This window comes from Spinacia oleracea, chromosome 3, assembly GCF_020520425.1.
Source record: "Spinacia oleracea cultivar Varoflay chromosome 3, BTI_SOV_V1, whole genome shotgun sequence".
Taxonomy (NCBI): Eukaryota; Viridiplantae; Streptophyta; class Magnoliopsida; order Caryophyllales; family Amaranthaceae; genus Spinacia; species Spinacia oleracea.
Genome location: NC_079489.1, coordinates 27,620,232 through 27,631,320, shown reverse-complemented (window position 1 = coordinate 27,631,320; position 11,089 = coordinate 27,620,232).

Sequence of the window (11,089 nt, the reverse complement as noted above, 5' to 3'; positions counted from 1 at the left end):
CAGGTATAGAGATTACCTAGCAAAGAAGAATGTCTCCAACTTAGGAGATGCTCTTGAAAAGACGGATGAATACATCAGGATTGAGGAATTTAATAGGACACTGGTTGTGTCCGACCATGATGATTACGTCCATCCACATATGGAAGACTCCAGGAAGGACGGCAAAAGGAAGAAGGGTAGTCAAAGAAGAAAGGACAACCGAGAAAACTATGAGAACTGCGAACGGGAAGATAAAAAAGAAAGACAAATATGACAGTTACAAACCTTTGCTCGTCCCTCGATCACAGATATTTTTCATGAACAAAACTGATGACAAATGGCAATGCCCTAGGAAGATGCACTTCAAAAATCGGGATCAGTCTAAATGTGTGCCTTTCATGATGACTACGGCCACATGAAAGACGACTGTAGAGATCTCAGAAACAATGTGGAAGACCTGATTCGGCGAGGCTACGTCAAGCAACACAGGGATCAAAAATGAAATCAGAGGGAAAGCCAAGAAGATAACAAGGAGGAACCTCCGAACTCCGAAGACACATGAAGGTTGAAAACCTAGTGCGAAGGAAAGCAGCTCCAGTTAGGAAGGCAAAGATGGACGGGAAGCTCTCTGCAAATTGGGGGGGACTGTACTTGATCTACGAGGAGATGCAGCCGAGGACATACAAACTACAAAGGTTAGATGGATCATAGGTGACAAGTCATTGGAACACATATTTCCTTAAGAAATACTTCGTCTAAGATCCAGCTCAATCTATCATTTACAATCTTAGTGTCCCTTTATTTATTTTTGAATAGCACCCCTGAGCCGTACATAATGCGACTTAAGGGGAAGAAAAAAGTAATTTTGTGTGTGACTTTTATCTTCACTTGAAGAGGGTCTTTCCAGTTTCAGTTTCAATATGAGTGACTCCAAGCTAGTTAGTACACCCTTGGCAAGTCATTTTCGGTTATCCAAGGATCAGTGCCTTCAGGCGGAGGAAGATAAAGATTATATGAATAAGGTTCCTTATGCCTCAGCCATTGGGAGCTTGATGTACGCAATGGTTTGTACAAGACCAGACATTGGACATGCAGTGGGAGTTATTAGCAGGTTTATGTCAAATCAAGGAAAAGTTCATCGGGAAGCAGTGAGATGGATTTTGGGGTATCTACGAGGTACCACAGAGAAGTGTTTGTACTTTGGTAAAGGTGAATTAAAAGTACAAGGTTATGTAGATGCAGACTTTGGAGGTGAAGTCGACCATAAAAGAGCACCACCGGTTATATATTCACAGTTAGAAATACAACGGTTAGTTGGATGCTGCAGTTACAGAAGATTTTTGCTTTATCCACGTTCTACAGAGGCTGAATATGTAGAAGTAACTGAAGCCAGTAAAGAGATGATATGGCTTCAAGGACGTTTGTTAACTGAGTTGGTATTTAAGCAGGATAATAATGTTCTATATAGTGATAGTCAGAGTGTGATACACTTGGCAAAGAATTCATCAATTCATTCTCGAACAAAGCATATTGGGCTTCGATATCATTTTATCCGATCTTTACTAGAGGATGAAGTGTTAAAATTGGAAAAAGTTCAAGGAACTAAGAATCCGGCAGATATGTTAACAAAGGCGGTGACTATTGACAAACTAAAGTTGTGTTCCACTTTAGTTGGCATGTATGAGTAACATACGAGAAAGTTGTACTTCATGGAGTAAGGTGTGAATACAGATTAAAATCAATCTTCAAGTGGGAGATTGTCGGATAATTAACAACCACTATTATTTTAGTTTTTAAAAAAAAATAGGAAGAATGTAATCCTTTGAATTTTTTTAGAATGCATTATGCATTGTCTTAAATTTGATAGGGGAAGGAAATAGTTTGCTAATTTAACAACCTATCTTTAGCAAACTAAAAACTATATAAACATAGATTATTATTTGTAATTATCATCTCAAAACAAAAAGAAAACATATATAAAGGAGAGAGAGAGAGGGAGAAAAGTTTTAGGAGAATTTTTAGAGAAAAATTCTTGGGTGTAATTGGGGTGCATATAAGTTGTGAGTCACAATAAGTGTTGTGAACACTTGTGTATTCTTTATCTTTTCAGTAAAAATTTTACACCGTATTTAGAGATAATAACATTTGTCGGATAATCAATTTATTTGTCTATGTTATTTTAAATATTATTGTTATTCCTACTAATCCAATTTATAAAGAAAATTGCATAATTTCCTAACATTTAACTTCTTAGTTTAGTTGGTAATCGTTTTGGTTGAATAATCTATTTGTCAAAAAACAATAAGTTAAAAAAATTAATAATTTTCAGACTAGAATAGTCCACTTTCACTTGCGTATACTGAACGTGAAAACTGAACATTTGGATGCACCTGAAACTGTTGCACATGTCTACTTGCCAACGTCTTTTGTATGTTTGCTACTACTACAACGTAACAATAATTGTGTTATTTATATAATTATTCAATTATGTTATCATTTGTACATGTTGCCAATCTAATTAATCAATACGAAGTATATAGTACTTGATGGATTCCGTTCTTAATTGGATACAAAAAGGATAAGTTAATCATAAATGAATTGGATTATTGTTTAACATATTTATCTAATCTTCCTTGGCAATAGCTTGAAAGTTGAAAGGGATGTCTACTTTTCTTTTCTTTTTGACATAAGAGGATGTCTACTTATTAATTTTCTACTTTATCTATTAGGAAATACGAAAATGATAAATGCGACCTTTAAGCCGTGTCACAATGATGACTTGGCATGCTTATGTGTCATGATTTAAATTAGAAATTAAAATATTTAACTTATATTATCTATTATACATGTTATAAAAAAAGGGTAGGAAAATCTTAATATTCTAATTTGTTTCCTTATTCATATCGACTACCTTATTTACATATTTCATAGTAGAAATATTGCATTGATAGTAAAAATATTATATTGACGTGTATCCTACGTGGCGCCTATATGTACCAATTAAACTGCGACACGTAAGATTGCGACAACACTTGCGACCTTTATCATCGTATTGTTCCATTTCAAAATTAGCAATTTTATAGATTTCAAAAGCAGTAATATTACATGGAGGGATAATGGTTGTCTGGACATATTGGATAACTTAATATTTCTGCAAAATAATTGTGCCTTTACATAATTGTCTTACGAGTAGATCTGATAAACTGACTCGTATTCAAATACCCCAACTGAGTAAAACTTTCCCCTATCCAAAATCACAAGACTTGATTTTGATCCTACACTCCTTGTATATACTAAAATGATTACTTTATCATACTCGTACTAAATTTATTGGCAATAAATGGAATATGATTTGGCCTGAACTAAACTGGAAATCTAGCAATTAATAATTTCTCACTCGATCGAACATCGCACGACTCAAAATGACCCTCATACCCAACCTAGACGGCTCGTTTCTCGTCTCAAACTTTCAAAACAGGTTAATATATCTAAGAGAAACACACTAATAATGATCCGGAAATAGAAAATTCGGGTCACACACAATATTGAATGTTATACGAAGTAGATCGGATTTCCGCACAACCAAATAAAAAATGTTGATCATCTCATGAACCAAATCTATTTCATTTTATTGAGGATATATTAGGTGTGTATGAGGGCAATTAAGTTTAGTTCAGGCCAAATCATATTCCATTTGGCTTGAACAACTAAAATAAACTACAACTACTAGGAAGCTAGCATAAACAACGTAAACTACTTATATGTCATAAGTTGTACTACATATCTCAATATGACTTTTCATAATGTAACTTTTCTTATCGTCACACATTTCCATCATACCCTACTCGTAATATGAACTACTTCAATTCTTAGTTTATTTTATCAATTACCTACATCAATTTCTAACATTTTTTTTGGTTTCAGGATCGGGTGATGATCTGTTTTAATTATAGGAGTACCTGGACAGGGACAAATCTTAAGCAATTAATGGAAACAAAAGGAATTGATTGGTAGGGATCGGATAGAGAATAGTACGTGGTCAACCAGAACATGTAACGGTTAGATGTCAAACTAGCTGTTGACAATATGAGTATTCGGCAATATATAGTTACGGGTATAATTGTAAAATACAATAAAAGCTACGCATATATTGGTTACAAATTAAGTATAATTTGATCCCCCAAAAAAAGGATAATTCAATAGTAATACATTTGAAACGTTAATATACTTAACGTTTAAGAAAAGCTAGCCAAATTCTACTTTCACGGCTAACTGTTACCTAAAATGGGACCTTGGCAAACACTCTAAGTTTTCAAGTGTTTTGAGTTAATCAAAATGTTCCCTGCTACCTTAAACACTACCGCTGATTAAGTTCGACATATCTGATAAATGACTTGCAATTTTCGTAAGCTATTAGTATGGGGAAAAAAAACTAGAGATCACGATCTCTTGGAAATCGACAAGGCAAAACCATAAAATTATTGAGAAAAAGCATGAATTCAATATGACAAGAAACAACACAATCTAATCAATCTACCATACATTTAGCAAGCTAGTATTCTATAGGTTAAGTAGTTTGATGGACAAAATGGAACACGACACGACACGTTATATCATATATGCGGGAGTTCCAGCTAGTTTGTCTCTAAAACGGACAGGTAATTGGCCTCGTACGTAGGACGTAGCCATGCCACTTAATAAAGATGGACCAAACGGGGCTCTTTCGAAAGTATGTGGTATACCAAAACTCCCTGAAATGTGAGGAATGCTCCCGTAAAATAATGACAACCCCTAAACGATATAAATATGATAAAATAAGACCACCCCACATGCCATAACCAGTCCATGGGGCCGGGTGTCTGTGGACCTGCATGCTAACCAATATTTGAGTCTGCTACATATTTGGATTTAAATGCTAAAGCGTCACATATTCACATGCATGCTTGCTTCACAAAATCCACAAACTTTACTTGTATTCTATCCATTAATTAATCCACAACAATAACCATTATACCAAGTTTATGTTACAAATTTAAAGTATATCGATCCTAGTCTACTCGATCTTGGTTATAAATGGTTATAAATCAAGGAATCATTCTTTATCATTCCATATTTTGTCATTTAAAACCGCCACAAGACAAGGCCTACAGCCTACTACTTGGCCTTCCAATGTTGTGGCCTACTTGCCGATCAATTTTTGTGACCGCGATCGTAGAGCAGTTTCATCGCTTTGCGGCCGGCCGGCCACCTTATAATTTTATAAATCCATACTGCGAATCATATAACTAATGTCAATTTGTTTTCTTGGTTTCTTCAAGACTAGAGGGATGGTAACTCGATAGTCTATCACCTTGTTAGATTAGTTCGGTTCAAGATTGAACAAATTTCGAAAATTCACTGTGACTCGTAAGATTTCTCCATATGTTTTACTCCTTATTATACACTTTGTCCTTAAATTAATCAACGCACTAAAATTTCCTTTTAAAACAAAATTAAGTAATGAACTCCTTGATTGATCCTGATGAATGCAACAAATCTTAAGTATAATATCGCTTTCTAATTAATGCAGATTTTGAAAAAACAAAATATTTCCTTTGATTAGTTTCTGTTATCCAGATGGGTGGGCAATTAGGCATCATGGATTGATTCGACATCAGGACATCAGGTGGTCTAATGCTATATGTGTTGAAATGTACGTGGCATCTTATAAATAAGTTGGTGAAAGTGTTTTCCTAATGCAATCTACTTGCTTTTAAACCATTAACCATCTTTTAAGCCCGTTCAATTAACGGGCAATTATATTAATATATTGATAAAAACTCGAGGCGTGATATATTGATATCGAGCCAAATTAAAGCAACTAATTTTTTTTCACAAACTTTTCAGAAAGGCCGCAGATCTACGATAATATATTGTGTGGCGGCCCAAAAGAGGAAGGTTATCAGCACCTGTTCTGTTTTTTTAGTTACCCTTATTAATGTTATTAGTTTTCTTTATTGTAGTTATAAGTTACCTTATTATCAAGGCTATAGCTCAAATGGTAGAACAATGTACAATAATGTACATGGTGTGCATTCAAGCCACATAGATAGCTAGCCTATACCTATATTATACTTGTGTATTGGTGTATTCTCATTGTTGGTGTGGTATTGGTCAAAATTATAACTTGTAACAAGCATATCACTCTTGATCAGGGTCACTTCATTGTTTATTGTTATGGTCAATTTTTCATTGTTTAGATTCACATGTATCCTTGAGTAAGGTAACTCTAGTTCTTGAATAAGGTGACTTCTATCTTTGGCCGGGTTCACTTTTATCTTTGGTATGGGTCACTTTTTACCTTGAGTGAGTTCTACTTTTCACTTTGTATACGTTGGGTTGGATGTACAGTAAAATACCGTAGATCGGGGGCACACAATTTTTTTTGTTGTTGTTGTAGTTGAAAGTATATACTACCTCCGTTTCATACAGAATTTTACGGTTACTATTTGCACAAATATTAAGACAAAAAATGAAAAAGTTAGTTGAATATAATAAAACATGGATAAAGTAAGATAAACGTGTAAAAAGAAGTGTAAGAAAAAAATGAATAATTAAAGTAAGAGAAAGTGGTGAAAAATTGTAAAAAAAAAAAATGTAAATATCAGTTTGAAACTGATATACTCCGTAGTACATAATCGCTAGTGACCCGTAATAGTTTTATCTGAAAGTTTTATATTTGGATAGGATTTGATTTAAACGCGACGCGCGTTCTAACTTCTAACTACGATAGGGATTGATCGATTCAATATAAGGAGATAATTTATTCTCCCGGGCTGGTCAAGATGAAAATGTGATCAAATTAAGGGAGTAATGTCATTTCAGGTGGTTGTTTAATTAATATAAGTTTCAACATTTTAGGTATTAAAAGTATTAATGGAACTTGTTGCCCTCTCTCCCTACGTGTCTGGGGCATCCAATTCTATAATTGTACCTACGTTAGCTACTTAGCTTTAATTTGGTCCTGGGCATTTCATGTTTATTTTTCATCATTGATTTGTGGATTGAATCATTGGTTGGTGGCTTGGGTTTTCACTTTTCAAGGTGGGGGGTTTTGTTTATGCAATTCGTCTACGTGGTGGTTTTTTATTTTCTCATTAATTACTTTTATTAATAAGGGAAAATGATACAAACACATAACTTCTTCTTGTTATAAATAGGTTATAGTAGTATATAATAAGAAAGATTTACAATTAAGTAGTAATACAAACTTTTGTATAAGGCGATCTTACACAAAACACCACATTTGTGTCATATAAGTTAATCACTGGAACTAATTAGTTTAATACTGAAACCTAATAGTTAAGCAATGCAACTAATTAGCTAATCACTAGAACTAGTTAGTTAAGCGAGCAATGAGGTAAATTAGTTGAGTAGTGGAACCAATTAGTTAACCAATCAAAGTGATCTTTCCGGTAAGGTGATCTTTTACAAAAGTTGTCGAAATAGTAATGATCAAAAGTAGTCATATATCTTTAAGTTAAAATGCCCTTTTTGAAATATTTTTGTTTATAGTTGACTCAATCACCTTGACTTAAATAACATAATCTTTATAATTTACGGAGTAATTTTTCCCTTATGTAGTACTTTTACAAAGTAATTTAATGATGCATACTTTCCTTGGAAGGAGCGAGACTTGGAGATTGGGACACTTTGTTAATCAATGAGTTTAAGAGAGGGTCATATTCATATGATTTACACTTATCAAAAGTTATCTAACCTTACTTAAACTATTTGCAATTAGAAACTGATCATTGATAGCCCTTATTAATCTCATACGAACATATGTTTCCTAAACTATGCTTTTTTTATATAAATTAGATTATTTAAAATTTAATCTTTATTTTTCCAGAAAAAAGTAAAAATAGGTGATCGATATGGACTATGGAGTTTGGAGCTTACTCCGTATCCTTGAGCTGCTAGAGTTAGAATTTGAATTGGATTGCTACCAAGCTCATTTTAAAATGATTTCTTTTTAGCAACTCTCCCTTTCTTACCTTGAGTTTCATAACTTCCACTACGATAATTCTGTCCCAAAACAACAAAGTATGTCTAAGATAAAAAAGTTGCATTTTTTTCTTTTTTTATTTTATATAAACGCACACCATGATCATTTATACAACACCACAAAAGTCACAAAACCGACTGCCCGTCTTCTGTTGATTACATTATCTGTTGGTTTAGTTTAGCAATAAATTTGGTTATAGAAAGATGAAGAGCTGCAATTGCAAAAAAAACCCATTTTAAGATGAGTCAAACCGAAAGTAACCGTCAATCACCACCTTTGGTCTAAAAAGTATAACACCCTAAAATACTAACGCCATAAAATAAAATATTGGCAATTCCAATTTCCAATTTAGTTCCAACTATATTAAATTAATTAAATACTGTGTATTTTTTTTGAACAAAACAGCAGCATGATACCACTTGCGGAGTATATTGTTGCTACTTGTTGCCACATTGTTGCGGTAAAGGTGGATGACAATTAGATTAGTTGGTAAAGTTTTACGGGATGATATCAGAAATGTATCAACGAATTACGTCTATACTATTTGCTCTTTGTAACTCTCCGTCCAACAACAACAAAATCAAATTAAAAAAAAAAACATTGCTTATTGTGAATGGGCAAATTTGATAAATCACATATTGCACCTTCTACCATATTCACTTCATTACTCAAATGTTATAGTAAAAAAAGATGTGTATCGTTATTCAACGTCCGCGTTTTTCTAAAAACGCCCGCATTTAGTATAGGAAAATACAATTTCGCCCTTTTAGTATTCAACCCTCCAATAAAAAAATTTAAAATAAAATAAAATAAAAATAATAATAATAATAATAATAATAACAATAATAATAATAATAATAATAATAATTTGGTGGTTGGAAAGGTCTTGGAGTTGATTTTGGAATAGGGTCCTCATTTAGGTCTCCATGTTAATGTTGAGAAGACAGAGGTTTTCTGGCCCTCGGAGGACCCACGTAGTCGTCTAGAGGGTGTCTTTCCTTCGGATATTGCTCGTCCAGCGCTTGGTGTTAAGTTTGCAGGATTCGCTTCTTCGGCTTTCAGGTGTTGATGGTCGGGGACCGGCCTTTGATGATACTCTTGGTCTTTTCAATAGGACCGTGGATACCGACCTTATGAGTAGCTAGCCCTAGTGAGATCGCTGCCCCCACACTCATGAAGAAATTGGCAGACATATATTTCACGAAGGTTACGGCTGATGCGGTATCCGCCTACTCCTTATCTTCACGTCATGTTGCCTTATGGAAATCACAGCAGGGGGATCACTCCTCAGCTTGGTTGCGGGCAGTCCCCATCTCAGGTTTGGGCCAGACTATGAACGGTAAGACTTATCGTTCGGTTCTTTGCTATCGGTTGGGTATTCCGTTGTTCTATGATTCGGCGCCGTGTTCTGCTTGCTCTCGGGTTTTTGATGGGGACATTTATGGGGATCATGCCGTGTCTTGTGCTGGGATCGTGGGTATCAAACATCGACATAATGTTGTTCGTGATACCCTTTTGGATATTTGCTATCGGTCGGGGATTTCTGCTCGCAAGGAGGTTGATGTTGGGCTGACTAGTGAGGGTGATGGAGCTCTTCGTCCTGCAGATATATTGCTTTATTCATGGGATGGCGGTCTAGATGTGTGTGTTGACTTGACTGGGTCTTCCCCTATGACGCAATCTGGGTTGTCAGGCTTCGTTACGGGTCGGGTTGTGGCGGTTGCAGCGCAGCGGAAGCTGGATAAGTATGCGGCACGTTGTAGGGCTTTGGGTTACGGTTTCTTTCCTTTTTCCTTCTCTTCTTTTGGGGAATTAGAGAAAGGGGCAGTTTCTTTGCTGAAGCGGGTCCAGGCGTACTCCAAGGCTCAAGACATTGGGGCACGGGCTGCTGCCCACATTTTCAGCAGGATCGGGTTCGCCATAGCTAGAGGAGTGGGGGCCCAGATTGTATCTCGGCTCCCCTCCAACTTCTTGTAGTCCACTTGATCTTTGTAGCTTGTTAAGCATGTAACGTTTTGGTGTTTTCTTATAATAATAATAATAATAATAATAACAAAAATATTAAATTGCCAAAAAAAAAAAATAACAAAAATATTAAAATAAAAAATGAAAACCACCGCGCGCACAGCCATTGCGCTGGCGGTATGACAGCCGCGCACAGCTATTGCATCGGCGACACGGTAGCCGCGCAGATCTTGTGCGCGGAGATCATGTCACCGGCGCAATAGTTGCGCGCGTAAGTCGTGTCATCGGCGCAATTTCTGTGCGCGTTGGTTTTATTAAAAAAAAAAAGCATTATAAGCTCGACAATGGCGGTCTGGGTTTGGTTTCTTCGCGAATCATCGACAATTTCGTCCAATATTTTCCAATTCAAGATGTTATCTCCCTCGTTTTTGTATTTTACTAATTTTGTTGTTGTTTGTCAATGTTTAAGATTCATCTACTCAATCTTTTGAAGTTTGAACTTGTTGATGTTGTCGATGAGAACGCTGATGATGATGATGCATAATTTGTTTCTCATTTTCCCTTTAACGTCTTGATTACGAGTTGCTGTGATGTTGATGATGATAAGCGCAATTGCTTTGATGTTGATGATGATGATGATGATGATGATGATGTATTTTACTAATTTGTTTCTCGATTTCGCTTTAACTGTTATGCATTGGTGAAAACTGCTATTATTGTTATTATTTTTATTTTTATTATTATTATTATTATTATTATTGTTATTAGAGGGGTGAATATTAAAAGGGCAAAATTGTATTTTTCTATACTAAATGCGGGCGTTTTAAGGAAAACGCGGGCGTCGTTTAAAAACCCCCAAAAAGATTGCACGTGTTATAGAGATCGGCGAGGCGGCATGATGTATTTACCAATACATCACAGAGGTATACGCGTTATGTTGGGCCCCGATCACCCACCATGTCGGGCCGCACACCACTACGACTCCACATTAGTATAATATTGTCCGCTTTGAGCCAAAGCCGCATAGATTTGTTTTTGGGCTCCTTCCCAAAAGGCATCATACTAATAGGATCGAGAAGGTGAACATTTATATAGTAG